Source organism: Trichosurus vulpecula, chromosome 5, assembly GCF_011100635.1.
Source record: "Trichosurus vulpecula isolate mTriVul1 chromosome 5, mTriVul1.pri, whole genome shotgun sequence".
Classification (NCBI taxonomy): domain Eukaryota; kingdom Metazoa; phylum Chordata; class Mammalia; order Diprotodontia; family Phalangeridae; genus Trichosurus; species Trichosurus vulpecula.
This window is the reverse complement of record NC_050577.1, coordinates 157,506,793-157,524,197: the sequence shown is the minus strand read 5'-3', so window position 1 is coordinate 157,524,197 and position 17,405 is coordinate 157,506,793.

Sequence of the window (17,405 nt, the reverse complement as noted above, 5' to 3'; positions counted from 1 at the left end):
ACTCCACCTCTTACACTGAAAGTTGGGTCAAAAACAAAATCCTTCACAAGTATGGTATAGAGATGTATGACTATGACAATATATCATCTAAAAAATATCTAGGGATTTTTAATATACCATAAGCTCAATACGAATCAATGGAGTGATAATGGCAGCCAAAAAAACTAATGAAATCTTAGGTCACATTAAAAGACCCCTGGTGTCCCAAATGCGGGAGGCAATATTTCCTCCATACTCTGTTTTAGTCAGATCACGTCTAGAATACTGTGTTACACAATAAGCCACATTTTAGGAAAGAATCTGACAAGCTAGAGAGTATTCAAAGGAGGGTGATTGGATGAATAATCAAGGGTCTCAAGAAAATGCCACATAAGCACTGGTTGGAAAAAAAAATGGAATGTTTAAGGAAGAGGAAAAAAAAACTAAGGTGGAAATATGTTATCTATTTCCTTCTTTTTCCATTATATTTTAAAACGTATTTGATACCTTTTGTTTTTACATCACCTTAATTTTCCACTGTATTCTTGCCTTTCTCCTCCCTCTCAGAAGGCTATCCCATATAACAAGAATGTTCTCAAGAAGATAAAGCAATCAACAAAACTGATCAATACATGAAAAAAAAATTCTTAAAATATATGCAATGTTCCACATTCGTGGACCTCCCACTTCTGCACATTACTGTCTCCTCACATCTCTTCCTTGGGGTTTTAATTGTTCTTTCAAATATTGCAAAACAGTTTGGTGGTGGTTCTTTCCATTTACCTTGTAGTCATGGTGTATTTTTGGGGGGGGTGGGGAGCAGAGTGAAAACCGATACAGAGTAAAATATGTTCACTTTGCATTGATCAGTTCATGTCTTTCCATGCCCAGAGACAGTGAAAGAGGAAAGCGGGTTTGTGGTGAGAAAATAATTTCCAAGAGAAACAGGAAAATTTAAGAGTAAAGGATGAAGAGAATGTCGGGGGCTACAGAGTCAGACAACATGAGTGACAGGGAAGGAAGGAAGAAGAAAGGGGGATAAGGAGGAGAGGAAGAAATTGGATTATCAGTATTTAAGGGTAGAAAAAAAAAAGAAATGTGATGACTAGAATAGTAAGAGAAAAGTAATAAGAATCAAAATATATTCATTATCACTCAATCACACATAACCTAGATTATCTAATAAGGCTAAATTCTCCTATAGAATCATGTCCCTTTTTTCTCTTACTGTATTTATAATTTTATTATGAAATTCCAATACATATGTTTCACATTTATGGAAATAAAATGGAAAATTGCAAAGATTTTCAAGTAATAAGGATGATCAAGTGATCATTTTTAAAACAATGAAACCTGGAAAGTACACCTCAGCATGATAAATGTAATATCAACATCCATGCAATAAGTGGGTAAGCTATAAAAAAGATTCATTATCAATACAATGCCACATATAGCAAATTAGTGCATAAGTGGATTATCTGATTGTATATTCTATGTTAATCTTAGTAAAGACAAAAGATTGATGAGAATCAGGAAAACAGAAAAACTAAGTCACATCTGAAAATGGATTATTAGATGCTGAATGTGAGCAGAAAATCTCTTTTCCTTCAAAACTAGCTTCAAATACAATATTGCTATTCTCAAGAATTTTCCCTAGATCAATTCAAACATGCGGAATATCCTTGGGTCTTTCATAATTAGTGATTTATATCTCCAATAATCAGGAATTGCTTCCCTCCTGTGTAGGGGAAAGAAATAGAAAACTTTCTCCCTGAGAAATTTGATCTTTGTGGATATTTTCTCTTCACTAACAGAAAAGTGAATTCAACATAATTCAATACAAATTCATTCACAGTCTATTATATGCAAGGGACTGTTCTACTTTCTGGGGATACAGAGACAAATTTGATACAGGCACTATAGTTTTAAAGAATTTATATTCTTTTGAAGGATATGTACATGAAAGATAAAGGTAAATCAGGAAGCTCAACAGCGTCAAATGTTGCAGAGTGGTCAAGAAAGATGATTGATGAAGAGAAAAAGAAGTGATTTAGCAATGAAGAGGTCACCATTTCTGTGAGAAAGGAATTTTAAAATAAATTAATTTATCTTACTCTGTCTGATCATACGACATCTGGAGTTCTGGGCACATTTTCTTAAGGATATTGCTAAAATGGACAGCATTCAGAGGACTTCAAGGACCAAGATGATGGAGAACTTCAAGATCAAATCTTACGATGATCATTTGAAAGTATGAAAGATGATTAGACTAGAAAACACAAGATTCTGGAGAATGATGGTAAAGATACACACACACATATATATATATGTAAACACATATATACATACATACATATGTGCACGCACACACATTATCTTCAAGCAGTAGAGGGCTGATCACGTGGAAGAAGGATAGGACTCGTTATTTCTCTTTAGAGACAACTAAGATAGCAATATGGGAGTTGAAAAGAGACAAATTTAGACTTGATGTAAAGAATTATTACCTAACATTCAGAACTACCCTGAAGTGGATTAGGAAATGGGAAAAGAGAATAAGAATTTATATAGTACCTACTATGTGCCAGGCATTGTACTAAGTGCTTTACACATATTATCTCATTTGATCAGTTCATCAAAAAAGATCATTGAAATGATTCAACGAACACTGAAAGGGATTTACCCTCCCTTTCGTAGCCTCACTGAAGGTCTTCAAGCCAAGGCTAAGTAACCATTTACTAGGTATGGTGTAGAAAGGATTTTTTTCCAGTACTGATTAAGTTAGATGGCTATAGAAGACCTTCCTAAGACTAAAAATACTATAATAAGTAACATTTGAGAGGGTAGTTTAAGCATTACAGTAGAGGAAGACACCAAATTGCAACAAGGTGAGGTAGAAATAGCTTGTGAAGAAATAAATACAAGGAGTTTGTAGGGGTGGTGTCAAGATGGCAGAGAAGAGGAAGCAATCAGCCAAGCTCTCCCAACATTACCCTCCAAACAAATTTTGAATAATGTCTCAAATTGAATTCTGGAGAGACAGGGTGAGATATTTTTCCAACCCAAGTACAAGAAGCTTAGGAGTTGAGTAGAAGAGATTTGTTACATGGGGGTGTCAGGTTATCCCAGAGCCCACATGGATGCAATATCAATGGTGGGTCTTAGTGGTGATGACAGAAGCCACAGAAGCTTCAGGAGCTCTCCAGCCAGAGATGCAAGGAGGCCTACCAACTGGTGAAAAAGAGATTACAGAGAACCCCAATGCTAGTTCTGGATGCAGGCAAATCCATTGTCTAAACCCACTTCTGGGTCACAGTACAAGGGCACAGAGGAGCCCATTCACTTATGAGGAAACAAAGGCCCTGAGGTCAACTATCACTTCCAGTGCCAAGGGAGCAGGGACCCAAAAGAACAGTATCACTTTTGGTCTCAAGGGAAAAGACCCCTTAAGGAGCCGTATCGCTTGCAATCTCAAGGGATCATGGACCCTTCCTCATTAAGGACCAGACTGCAGACCAGGAAAGCAGTGACCACACTTCTCCCCACATTACACCAACTTGGAAGCATCAAAAACTTCCAAACTCCCTGAAGAGTAATGTGAAAAAAACCTGAAACTTGAGACACTGCCCCTCTACCCAAAAGGTGAGCAAAGACCAACTTTAACATAAAGTTCAAAGTCAAGAAATAAGTTGTAAAAAATGAGCAAACAATCACCACAAAAAGAGCCTGGCCAATGGTGGCAGAGAAGATTGAGACACAAACTCAGAAGAAGACAATGACAGCAAAACGGCTACAAGCAAAGCCTTAAAGAAAAATAATGTGAATCGGACACAAATCAATAAGGTTTCCTGGAAGAGATGAACCAGGAATGGGGAATCGGTGGCCTCAAGGCCACATGTGGCCCTCTAGGTCCTCAAGTGCAGCCCTTTGACTGAATCCAAATTTCACAAAACAAATCCCCTTAATAAAATGATTTGTTCTATAAAACTTGGACTCAGTCAAAAGGCCCCAAGGACCTAGAAGGCCACAGGTTCCTCACCCCTGAGAAAAATGATGATTTTCAAAATCAGATAAGAGTGGTAGAGGAAAAATTAGGTAAAGAAATGAGAGCAAAGGAAGAAAGTTATGAAAAGATAAGACAGCTTGGTTAAAAAGGGGAAAAAAAACCCTGAAGAAAATAACACCTTAAAGAAAAAGACTTGGCCAAACGGAAAAGGAGGTACAAAAGCTTATTGAAGAAAATCACTCCTTAAAAATATAACTGAGCAAGTGGAAGCTAGTGACTCCAGGAGGCCTCAAGAAACAATAAAACAAAGTCAAAAGAATGAAAAAATGGATGAAAATGTAAAATATCTCATTGTAAAAACAACTGATCTAGAAAGTAGATTGAGATAATTTAAAAATTATTTATGTACCTGAAAGCCATGATCAAAGAAAGAGCCTAGACATCGTAGTACCAAAAATTTTCAAGGAAAACTACCCCAATATCCTAGAAAACAGACAATAAAATAGAAATAATCTACTCATCACCACCTAAAAGAGATCCCAAAATGAAAACTCCCAGGAATATTATAGTCCAATTTCTGAGCTAACCCAGGTCAAAGAAAAATATTTTAAGCAGCCAGAAAGAAACCATTCAAATATCATGGAGCTACAGTCAGGACCACACAAGATTTGGCAGCAACAACATTAAAGGAGTAGAGGGCTTCAAATATGATATTCCAGAAAGCAAATAAACTAGAATTACAATTAAGAATACACTACCCAGAAAAACTGAGGAGAATCATGAAAGAGAAAAGAAGACATTTAATGAAATAGAGGACTTTCAAGCATTCCTGATTTAAAGACCAGAGCTGAATAGAAAAGTTGCCTTTCAATACAAGACTGAAGAGAAACAGAGAAAAGGTAAACAAGAAAGAGAAATTGTAAGGGAATCAATAAGGTTAAACTGTTTACAACCTCATATACTAAAATGATACCTGTAACTCCTAAGAACTTTATCATTATTAGGGCAGTCAGAAGGATGCTACATAAACAGAGGGTGTGGGTATAAGTTGATTGTGTGGGGATGATCTCAAAAAAAAAAAAAAATGAAGGCATGAGAAAGAAGAATGCCCTGGGAGAAGTGGAAAGGTAGGGGAAGAATGTGGAAAATTATCTCACATAGAAGAGATATACAAGGAGAGGCATTTAAAGAAGGAGAAATAGGGGGCGGGGAAACACTTGAAACTCGATCTCATCTAAACTGTTTCAAAGTGGGAAATACACACATACACACACACACACACACACACACACACAAAATTGAGTATAGAAATATAACTTACCCAACAGGGCAATAGGAGATGGTCAGAAGCAAAAGAGAATTTAGAGGAGGGACAGGATAAAGAAAGAGATAAGGATAAACAGGAGAAGTTAGAATAGAAGGAAATGTACAGTTAATAATCACAAGTGTGAATGTGAATGAGATGAACTCATCCATAAAATGGAGGTAGCAGAATGGATTAGAAAGCAGAATCCAACAATATGTTGTTTACAAGAAACACACTTGAAACAGAGAGACACATCCAGAGTTAAAATAAGGGACTGGAGGAGAATAATTCAGCTGAAGTAAAAAAGTAAAAGAAAGAACAGATCTAATTAAAAGAGATAAGCAGGGAAACTCCATTTTGCTAAAAGGCTCCACAGACAATGAAATAATATCAATACTAAATATTATGTACCAAAGAGAATCAAAATTCTTCAAGGGAAAGTTAAATGAGTTACAGGAGGAATCAGTAAAACTAAACTAGGAGACCTCAACTTTCCCCTCTCAGGGCTAGATAAATCTAACCCTAAAATAATTAAGAAAGAAGTTAAGGAGATTACTAGACCCTGTGAAAAGTTAGATATGATAGATCTCTGGAGAAAACTAAATGAGCATGGAAAGGAATATACCTTTACTTCAGCTGTACATGGCATCTTCATAAAAACTGACCATGTGTTAGGGCATAAAAACCTCACAACTACATGCAGAAAAGCAGAAATATGAAACCCACCCTTTTTAGACCATAATGCAATAAAAAATTACATTCAGTAAAAGGCCATGGAAGAACATATTAAAAATTAATTGGAAATGAAGTAATCTAGTCCCAAAGAATAAGTCAAAGGACAAATCATAGAAACAATCAACAATTTCATTAAAGGGAATAACAAAAATGAGACAACAAACTAAACTATGTGGAAGAAATTTATATCTCTAAACATGTAAATCAGTAAAATAGAGGAAGAGCAGATCAATGAATTTAGCATGCTAAAAAAAAAAACTAGAAAAAGAATTAAAAATCCCCAAATCAAAATAAAAGTCCTGAAAAAATCAAACAGAAAGTTTTTTAAAAAATTATGTTAAAAATAGGAGCTAGTTTTATTTTTTTAAATAGATAAACCATTGATTAATTTGTTTTTTTAAGAAAATCAAACTACCAGTGTCAAAAATGAAAAAGGTAATGTACTATCAATGAATATGAAATTAAAGCAATTATTAGGAGTTATTTTACCCAATCATATGTCAGTAAAACTGATCATCTAAATGAAATGCATGAATATCTACAAAAATATAAACTTCCCAAGTTAAATGAGGAGGAAATAGAATACTTAAATAAACTTATCTTAGAAAAAGAAACTGAACATCAATGAACTACCTAAGAAAAAATTCCAAGGCCAGATAGATTTACAAATAAATTCTACCAAACTATACAAACAATTTGAAGGAAAAAATGTAAAGAAAGAATCCCACCAAATTCTTTTTTTGGACACAAATACAATTTTCATACTTAAACCAAAAAGATCAAAAGCAGAGAAAGAAAATTAGAGATCAATTTCCTTAACAAATATTGATGCTAAAATTTTAAATAACATACTAGAAAAGAGATTACAGCAATATGTCACAAAGATCATACAGGTGGGATATTGTTTCAACAATCCAGCTAGCAGTTGCTGTGAGGATGTAAAACCAACAACAACCAGCTCACAGAACACTGCAAGCCCAGGTTCTTTTCATCTGCTTTACTCAGGAAAGCAACGTTAAGGGGTTAACAATCTTTCTTTAATCCAACATACAAATGTCATTTACTTAGTTCAGGGGAAAAAACCAGCACCCTGAATTACAGACCAAATATAATTCATAGTTATCAACATCTGAATGTTCAGCCAGGGAGCTCATTACAATGGTTGGCCCAGAGTCACGCACCACTCCGGCTGTGGCTCAGAACTCTGAGAGAGAACCTCTGCGCTTATATATCCTGTTCAGAGTCCTGAGGGCCCCAACCTCACCCAAACTGGGCGTGAAAAAGTTCCCCACCCCCAATATCACTTCAGATACAAATCAATCAATGACTCCCAATTGTCTCAGTGCTGAGAAACACAAAAACATCCCACTTTATCTGCCCCATTCAAACAAAGGCCAGAATCATTAAAGGTCAACAGCAAAAAGTCCTAACTAATCTACTTAATTAATGCCAATTTTTTTATTAAAAACACTGGAAAGCACAGGAATCAATGAAGCTTTTCTTAAAATGATAAGTACTATTTATCTAAAACCAAGAACAAGTATTGTCTGTAACAGATAAATTTGAAGCCTGCTCAATAAGATCAAGGGTGAGGCAATGATGTCCACAATGATTACTATTCAGTATTCTAATAGTAATTAGAAATGCTATCTATAGCAATAATGCCAAAAAAAATTGGAAAAATAAAAATAGGCAAAGAAAAAACAAAACTTTTACTCTTTGCAAATGATAAGATAGTATACTTACAAAACCTATTAAAACTCTAGTTGAAATATTTAACAACTTTAGCAAACTTGCTGGATATAAAATAAATTCACAGAAATCATCAGCATTTCTATATACTGCCTACCAAATTCAAGACAGAAAGAGAAATTCCATTTAAAATCATTGCAGACAACATAAAATACTTGGGAGTCTACCCAAGGACTATAAAAACACAATGACAAAACACTTTTCACACAAATAAACACTGATTTAGCAATTGGAGAAATAAAAATTGCTGATGGGCAGGCCAACCCAATATAATAAAAATGACAATTCTGCTCAAGTTAATTTATTCAGTGCCTTACCAAACTACAAAAGAATTATTTAACAGAGTGTAACAGTAAGAAGAGTGGGACTGTTTTTACTGTTTTCTCTCTTGGAATGCTAAGGTAATCAAGTACTTTTGAGTCTTGCCTTTCAAATATAATGGCAAGCAAAGTTGGACTTTTTGCTGTTTTTTGTTTGAGTGCTTCTCAGCATTGAGGTAATCAAATGCCTTTGATGAGTCTTGCCTTTATTTCTTTGATTGTATCAAGAGTCTTTGGTAATCTGCTTAAGAAACAAGAAAGCCTAGTTCACATGGGTTTGAGTCACATGATTGTGACACCCCCTGACCCTGAGAAGGGTATATATGATCTGAAGTTGGAGTTTTGTTTTGGGCTCTCACTCACATGTGATTTGACCAGATAAGACTCTGGGTAGCCTACCCTCTGGCTTTGAAAACCCAGATGTTGATGCTTCTCTCTCTGGTAACTGTATGTATTGCTATAGTTACATAGTTAGAAGTATGTCTACTGGTTTGTGTTTATTTGCTCTATTTATATAATGTATGCTTGTAATTTCTGTTTGTATACCCTCTGAAGTTCAGGGTGCTAGTTTTTTCCCCTGAACTAAGTGAATGATAGATGTATGTTTAATTAAATTAAGATTGTAAACCTCTTAAAGTTGTTTTCCCTAGAAAAGCAGATCAAAGAACCTGTGCTTGCAGCCCTCCTGTGCGGTGGTGTTGTTGGCCTTATGCCCCCACAGAAGCTGCTAGTAATAATGTTGTTACACGGAGGTAGAAAAAATAAAATTCACCTGGAAGAAAAAAAGGACACAAATGTCAAAGAAACTGATGAAAAAAAAAAACGTGAAGGAAGGTGGCCCAGCAGTGCCAGATTTCAAACTATGCCTAATGATAATCGTCAAAAGCATCTCATCTTGGCTAAGAAATAGAATGGCAGATTAATGGAATATATTAGGTATAAAGAACACAGTAGTAATCTAATGTTTAATAAACTCAAAGATTTCTAACCACTTGACAAAAATTGCTGGGAAATCCTGGAAAGCAGTTTGGAAGAAACAAGGCAAAGACCAGTGTCTCATGCCATACACCAATGTAAAGTCAAAATGGAGAAATAATGCAGAAAGGGTGACATCATAAATAAATTAGGAGCATGGAATTGTCTCTGTCAGATCTACAGATAATGAAAGTTTATGGATAAACCAGAGACAGAGAAAACCACAGGAAGTACAATAGATAATTTTGATTACATGAACTTAAAAAGATTTTGCACATGAAAAACTAATGGAGCCAAAATTAGAAAGAAAGCAGGAAATGGGCAAAAATTTACTGCAAGTTTCTCCAATTTTAATTTTAATTCAGTTTCTTATATTGCACAAGATCCGGCCCCATGTCACCACTCTGTGCAAGTATACGTATAGGAAGCACATACTGGTCAAGCTGGAAAAGTACTACCTGTGAAACAGCCCCGAGCTGGGGCCCATTGGTGGCCCCCTGAACAGGGTGGTGTAGGGGTGCTCCTCTGGTGAATTATCAAAACACAACTCAATTCTGAAGGTGGCAGTTTTTGTTAAGCAGACCTATTTATTGACTTGATTCATCCATTTTTACATTTTTTAAGGTTCTTGTATATATATTGGGGAGGTGAATGATAGAATATCTCCAATCCTGATTAAAGACCTATCAGACTGGATTGCTGGCAAATCAAAGAATGCCTATATAGGATGTAATTGTATCAAAAATTGCTATCACATATTTTATAATAAAATTATAAAGATACAAGCCATTCTCCAATTAATAAACGGTCAAAGGATATAAACAGGTAAATTTTTAGAAGGATAAATCAAAGCAATAGTCACAGAAAAAAATGCTTTAAATCACTACTTATTAGAGAAATTTCCAAAAAAAAAAAAAAACCATGAGATACCATCTCACATTATCGGCTAAAATGACAGAAAAGGAAAATAATAAAATCTGGAGGGGGGTGGGTAAAAATAAGAATACTAATGCACTGCAAGTGGAGTTGTGAACTGGTCCAACCATCATCAAGAACAATTTGGAACTATGCCCAAAGGGCTAAAAAATTGTACATACCCTTTGACCCAGCAATACCATTACTAGATTTGAATCTCAAAGAGATTATACAAAAATACTTATAGCAGCTATTTTTGTGACAGCAGAGAATTGGAAATTGAGAGGAGTTACAACAATTTGGCTAGCAGCTACTGTGGGGCTGAAAGACCAACACAAGCCCAACAAGAATGCTGCCAGCGCAGATTCTCTTGATCTGTTTTACCAAGGAAAGTAATGTTAGGGGGTTAACAATCTTATTTCAATCCAACATATATACATAAACTCACTTAGTTCAGGGGGAAAAGCCAGCACCCTGAACTTCAGAGTAAATACAAACAAATTACAAACATACATTATAAACAGACCAAATACAATTCATAGTTACCAAGAAGGCATCAACATCTGCGTTCACAAGCTAGAAGGCTCTTAACTACAGCTGCCCAGAGTCTCCACATCAACACTCCTCCAAGAGTGAGAGCCCCCAGCAAATAGCTCTGTTCTCTCTTTTTACACAGTCTTTGGACTTCATCAAACACCATCTGAGTGACCAGAACTTAGGCTCATACTATTGGCTTTGATCTTAGCAATTCCCCTTAGGGCCCTGAGGGCTTCCAGCCCACATCAGCTTAGCACCTAGTAGTTAGGGGTTTGGGCCTGGGGCTTTGCACCTAGTAAGGCTCAATCAAAGAAACTTAATTAATTTATCATTCTAAAACAGTAAGAAAGTCCCCCACTTAGTTACCAATGCAAGAAGATGCCCATCAATTGAGAAAAGATGGAGTATATGATTGTGATGGAATTCTACTGTGCTATAAGAAATGATGAGCAAGATTGGTTCTGAAAAACTTGAGAAGACTTCTACGAACTGATGAAAGGTGAAATGAGCAGTTTCCGCAACTGTAAAATAGGGATAATGATAGCACAGACTTCCCAGAGTTGTTATAAGAATCATATTAGATAATATTGTAAAGTGCCTGGCATATAGTAGGAGCTTAATAAATGCTTGTTTCCTTTCTATTCGCTTCTAAAGAACTCATGATGAAAAATTTCCAGAGGGAGAACTGATTCACTCTGAGTGCATATTTAAGCATACTTCTTTCATTGTCTTTATTTTTATTGTTTTTGAGTGTATTTTCTTTTGCAACATGACTAATATGGAAATACGTTTTACACAACTTCATATGTACAATTAATATGTTGCTTTGCTTCCTCAACTGGGGTAAGGAGTGAAAGAGAAAATTCCAAACTCAATTTTTTTAAATGATAAATTTTTTAAATGTAATTGGGAAATATTTAATGAAATAAAATATTTTTAAAAGTAAATTTAACAGGTCTAGACAACTTTTTAAGAACTTTAGCAGTAGGTATTCATTAGGTTTTAAGTGAAGGGGACAGTTTACTGTAATAACATTTGTATAATAAAGAAATTAAATATTGACTTAATATGTATTCATTTTAAATGATTATATATATTTTTTAATTTGTTGAGAAAATCAACTTCATACATTAGAGATTTTTTTCCAACAACTTTTCATCTCTAAAATCTTAATGCGGAACTTAGTTTAACCAAAAATGAAAGTTGGCAGGTAGAGAGAAAAAAAAACTTCTAACACAAACACTTTTAAAAACTGAATTAGGCCACCACAGTAGCCTTTATAAAATATTGTAACATTGATTTGTTTTGTGGATATATTTGAAAATAAAAGTTCTCCTCAAAAGCAAAAAAAAAAATTAGCAGTAAAGACTAAGAGAGAAATGTGATGGTATTAGATAGAAAGGAAATAAGCATTTATTAAGCTCCAACTATGTGCCAAGCACTTTAAAATATTATCTAATATGACTCTTACAACAACTCCGGTGATGCTATTATTATCCCCATTTTGCAGTTGAGGAAACTGAGGTAGACAGCAGTTCAGTGACTTGCCTGGGGTCACACAGGATGTTGTTGTTTGTCCTTTCACTAATGACATCAATAGCATGGATTCAATTTAATGAAGCAAGGATGTGTAAAGCCATCAGCCTTATTCTCTACTCCAGGGTCATCTGAGTTCAGTGGTAAAACATAGGTCAGGATAACTGGAGATGACCCCAGATGCAGTGGGAGACCTTGGCCTTTTTAAGCTAAGGTCTTTCTCAGGTCTCAGTTTGTCTGAGGCAACATCCATTCGGTAGTTTTAAGGACAGGTAAGAAATGAGGCAAAAGATGGCCTAGCTTGCCTACTCAAAAGAAAAAAAAATCAAACTGGGTAAGGAAGACCCTCAGGGTTTCTGGCCAGAACAGAAACAACTGCTATTTACACACTCATTCTGAGCCATCAAAACCCAAAGGATGAAGAAGTGAGACTTGGGCTGGGACCTATTATTGGCCAATGAGTGAGAGCCAGAGTAATTTCAGTTTAAGGCATGGTCAAGAATCCCCACTTGAATCCCAACGGGCTTTAGCAAAGCCTGGTTTTCCAGAGCTCTATTTCAGGAAATCATACATGAAATTACCTAATAAGTATCTGAGGCCAGATTTGCACTTAGGTCTTCCAATCTCAATTACCAACCCTCAGATATCTTGCTCCACTTTGTCTTTTAGACAAAGATAGAAGCACTAAAGGCATAGGTAGTTTCTTGTTTTGTCTTGATTTTTTTTTTAAGACTGAGATCACATGATCTTACCATGCTTGTAGGAAGTTATGAAAGAGCCAGTGGAAAAGGAAAGATGGAAACTTTGAGAGAAAAGAAAGGGCAACTGCAACAAGGCTCAAGAAAAGTAAATTTACCTTAGTGAAGTATGAGACCATTTCTTCTGTCACTCTATAGGAGGAGGAGAGAATGACTATTGATGTGGAGAACTTCTGAGGAAATGAAAGAAAAAGAGTTGAACTAAAGCACGGTCTAAGACAGGGGTGGGGAACCTACAGCCTCCAGGCCACATGGGGCATTCTGGGTCCTTGGGTACTGCCTTTTGACTGAGTCCAAGGTTTACAGAACAAATCCTTTTATTAAGGGGATTTGTTCTGGGAAGTTTGGATTCAGTCAAAGGGCCACACTTGAGGACCTACAGGGCGAGATGTAACCTTGAAGCACCCCTGGAAGAGAAAGACCATGGGCTCTAGAGTAAGGGGACCTTGGGATCCAATCCCATCTTTGAAGCTCATGCATATTTGGCCCTATGTAATTCACTTAATTTCTCCAAACCTTCATTTCCTACTTTGTAAAATGAGGGTGTTGGTCTACAAGGGCTCTATAGTCTCAGATATCAAGTTAGAAGTAAAATAATATATTATAAAAACTCACTATTCTATAGGACTTTAAGATTACCAAGTTCCTTTATCACAATAACCCTCTGAGGTTGGCAGTGCAGGTAAAATTAGTCCCATCTTTGAGATGAGGCTTGTACAACATATGGCCCATGGGCCATTTGCCAAAGGGTTTCCGGCTGCTGTCACATGACCTATGGCAACTCAGTGACAACGGTTTGCTGCACATGAGAGCCACCTGAAATCCTTTGGCAGGCCACAAGGAGCCTGCAGGAGGTATGCTGTCCAGGTCTGGTATAGACATTGAAGCTCAAAAATGTACAGAAAACTTCACAAGTTCACACAGTTAAAAAGTGTCCAGAACAGAATATGAATTTAGGTCTCCTGTTCCTAATTCCAATGATCTTTCTAGAATATCATACTACTAGAAGTAGGAGTAGGGGGATGGGAGGGATATATTTACAGAATTAAAGAAAAAGGACACTTGGGGCACTTGTATGAAAATAAGGTGTCTTTGCCTCTTTCTGTATCCCTAGAGCTTAGCACCATGCTTGGCACAGAGTAAATGCATAATAAGTGTTTATTGATTGACAGAAGACTAGAATTGTCATTGTCAGGCAGTAGAGAGAGATTAGCTGAAGTTATTATGCAACAAGGAAAGTGGTATGAGAAAAAACTACCTCATAACTTATTTTACATGGAATTTGGCAATATGAAGGAAGATCTTCAATACGTTTAAAATGTTTTAATTTTTATCCTACCAAATTATCTGCTTCATGTTCCTAAAAATACTTTTCTTTTTACACATAGACAAAAGAAGCATCGTTCTCAAGAATGCATCTGGGAATGGTTTGGGGGAGAGAGGGAAAGAGTGACAAGAACAGATTTCAGAGTCATCTAGTATACTGGTCTATTGAAGGTAATAACTTGTGGTCAAATGAGTGATCTATGGACTTCCCTTGGGTGGTTTTGGCACTCACTGACCATCTTTTCCCTTATAAGAATGTAACACTGCATCACATTTAGCACTCCCTGATGAGTTTTCCCCTAGCTATTTGTTTCCATTAAAACCAAACAGTCAAGGCATATTTAGAGTGTGGGCCATGGGAGTCTCCAAGAGAACTCAAGGGGTATATTAGTTACCCCAGGTTCACTTAATCCTCAAAATGACTTGGCTATGATTAGCTCCCTTTTACAGCCCCAAATACTTCCATCTGTGTGTAAAATAAAACATTCAGCTTTCTTCTTCTCTGTCACCTCCCACCATTACTGATGACTAAAGGGGAGAATAGATTTTCCAGGTTTTGGGAATAATGTAGTTTAAAGAGATGGTTATGACTAATCGATTATACTCTAGTGTTTAACACTAACATCACTGTATTTCAATGAAAGAAAAGTAGATGTTTAGAGTATGAATCAGTTATCTATATGCATTTACATGACAAAGGAAGTTTACTAATACAAATAACCAAAATAAGTCACTTTAAATACAAAACATTCAATTATTTGCATTCTAGTGGAGCATGATTTCCTATTCTTATGTATAGCAATATTTGGTGATACAAGTGAAATAATGAGTATTTCTTCTTAGTCATGTGGCTGACATAAATTAAACTTTAATACCACAGAATTAGATGACAGGACAGACACAGGTTCATTGCTTATTAGTGTCTGATAAACTTCTGGAACAATCATAATGTATAATCCTTGTTCATTTGGGTGTTAAAAATAATCCTGAGTCTATATAGTAGGCCCACTAAACTGTGTCCCTTCCACATCTCTATGTTCCCATGTTCTGCAATTTTCCCCACATTAAAGTGATCTTTTTATAGGATTTAAAAGACATTGTAGTAAATGATATAACGGAGATTGGGAAAGGGGATTTGGAAGTTTGAGCTTGAAAACTGAGGACTCATAAAAGTTAGTATTAGGGTCTCTTAGGTGTAGGACCTTACCTATCAAATATTTATTTAGCCAACAAATAAATTCTGAACTTTGAGTAGATTTTAATCTGGTTTGTTTGTTTATTTAAGCATACTAACTTTAATTAACAGAGACTCTTGGAGTGAAATGGTATCTTAGCCTAAGGATGCAGAACATTACATCTACTCTCAGACTAGGTTAATGTATTGGTTAGTTTTGCTAACCTGATTTTTACCCCTTTTCTATTTTTTTTCTTTAATTTTTATGAAGGATGGTTTGTTGTGTAGGGGGAGGAAGCAGGAATATTTTTAGAAATGAAGGTAATATGAGAAGCAAAATATGTCAATATTTTTAATATACCCATTGACTTGCATATTTTGCTGAAATGTTCCATCTAATTTGCTAAGGACCAACTTCTAAATAGCTTAACTTTGTATGGTTACCAGTGAAGCCCACCTGATCTTTCTCCTTTTCTGGTCATACGCTTTTATTTGTTTGCTATTACTATTTTGATAAAATGCTCAATAATAAACTGGTTAAAGCTTTCCAAGGGAAAAAGGCATCTTAAAGACAAGACATCTCTCCAACCTTACTACATATTATTCCCCTGTACACATTCTATGTAGCCAAACAAGCAAGTTCACCACACAAGATGCTCCATCCCTCAATTCTTCACAATGGATGGGGTTCCTTTTGCCTGAAATGCCCTCCCTCCTCCACGTTTTAGAATCACTATGGTACTTCAAGACTTAACTCAAGAGTCACCTTCTTCAATAAAGCATTTCCTGATCACTCTAACTGCTCAGTGCCTTCCTCCTAAAAAATGTTACCCTGCCTTCTTTTTTGTATAGACATGCACATATCTGCTCTCTCCCAACTGAAGGTAAGCTTTGGGAGGAAAAGGATGATTTCCCTTTTGTCTTAGTCTGCCCAGTTCCTGGTGCAGAGCCTACAATAGGGTAGGTCCTTACAAATGTGTATCAATTTATTGATGTACTACAATCTCCCCATTAGTATTTGCAAGAACCTGATTTGATAGTTTCCCTGATAGATACTTGTACAGCCTCTGCTTAAGCACTTCCAGTAATGGTGAGTGATCTATATGCAAATGAAAATGGATCTAACTTGGGAAATCCTTCCTCATACTGAGAGAAAATCTGCTTTACTCCAACTTCCACTCATCGGTCTTTGAATAATCTTCATTGATGTTTGGGCCTGCACTAAATATCTATATGTTTTCCATAAGTCATCTGTAAGTCTTTCTTAGGTTCTCTTTGCATATTTAGAGTATTGTAATAGCTACTGGGTATTCCTCCTTAAGCCCTGGTAGGTAGGTCATCAATATTACATCCCACTTTTACAGAAGAACTAAAAAAGCAAGTAAAGGCTCATTGATTCACATCAAGGCAATATCTGAACAAGAATAAAAGTCAGAATGAAATTGTGGCTGTTATAGTCATATGGGGGTGGGAGGGCAGCTAGGTGGCACAGTAGATAGAATCAGGAAGATATCTTCCTGAGTTCAAATCTGGCCTCAGATACTTGCTAGGTGAGTCACTTAACCCTGTTTTACCTCATTTTTCTCATCTGTAAAATGAGCTGGTGAAAGAAATGAAAAGCACTCCAGTATCTTTGCAAAAAAAACAAACAAACAAAAAACCACCAAATGGGGTCATGAAGCATCAGACATGACTAAAATGACTAAACAACAAACAACACAGTCATGTCAACTCTACCCACATCTGCAGACTCTGCAACCTAAATCAATACCGTAGCCACTTTCAATAGAGAGCACTAGGGAACTCGATGCCGAAAGACTGAAATGCAATTGCCTGGTCAGACAAATTCATAGCAAGAGAAATGGAAGTGAGTTAAAACCAAGGCCAAAACCAAGTATCACGAGAGGGTCCCACTAGGGGAGCCTTAATGCCTGTGGTTGGTACTTTACTGTACAGATCTTTGCTACTTAGCTCTTAAAAACAATAGCAGCCCCAAGGAAACATAGATCATCTAATTCAAGCTCCTCATTTTGCAGATGAGAAAACGGCAATCCAAAATTGGTTAAGAGATCTGTCCCATATGAGAAAG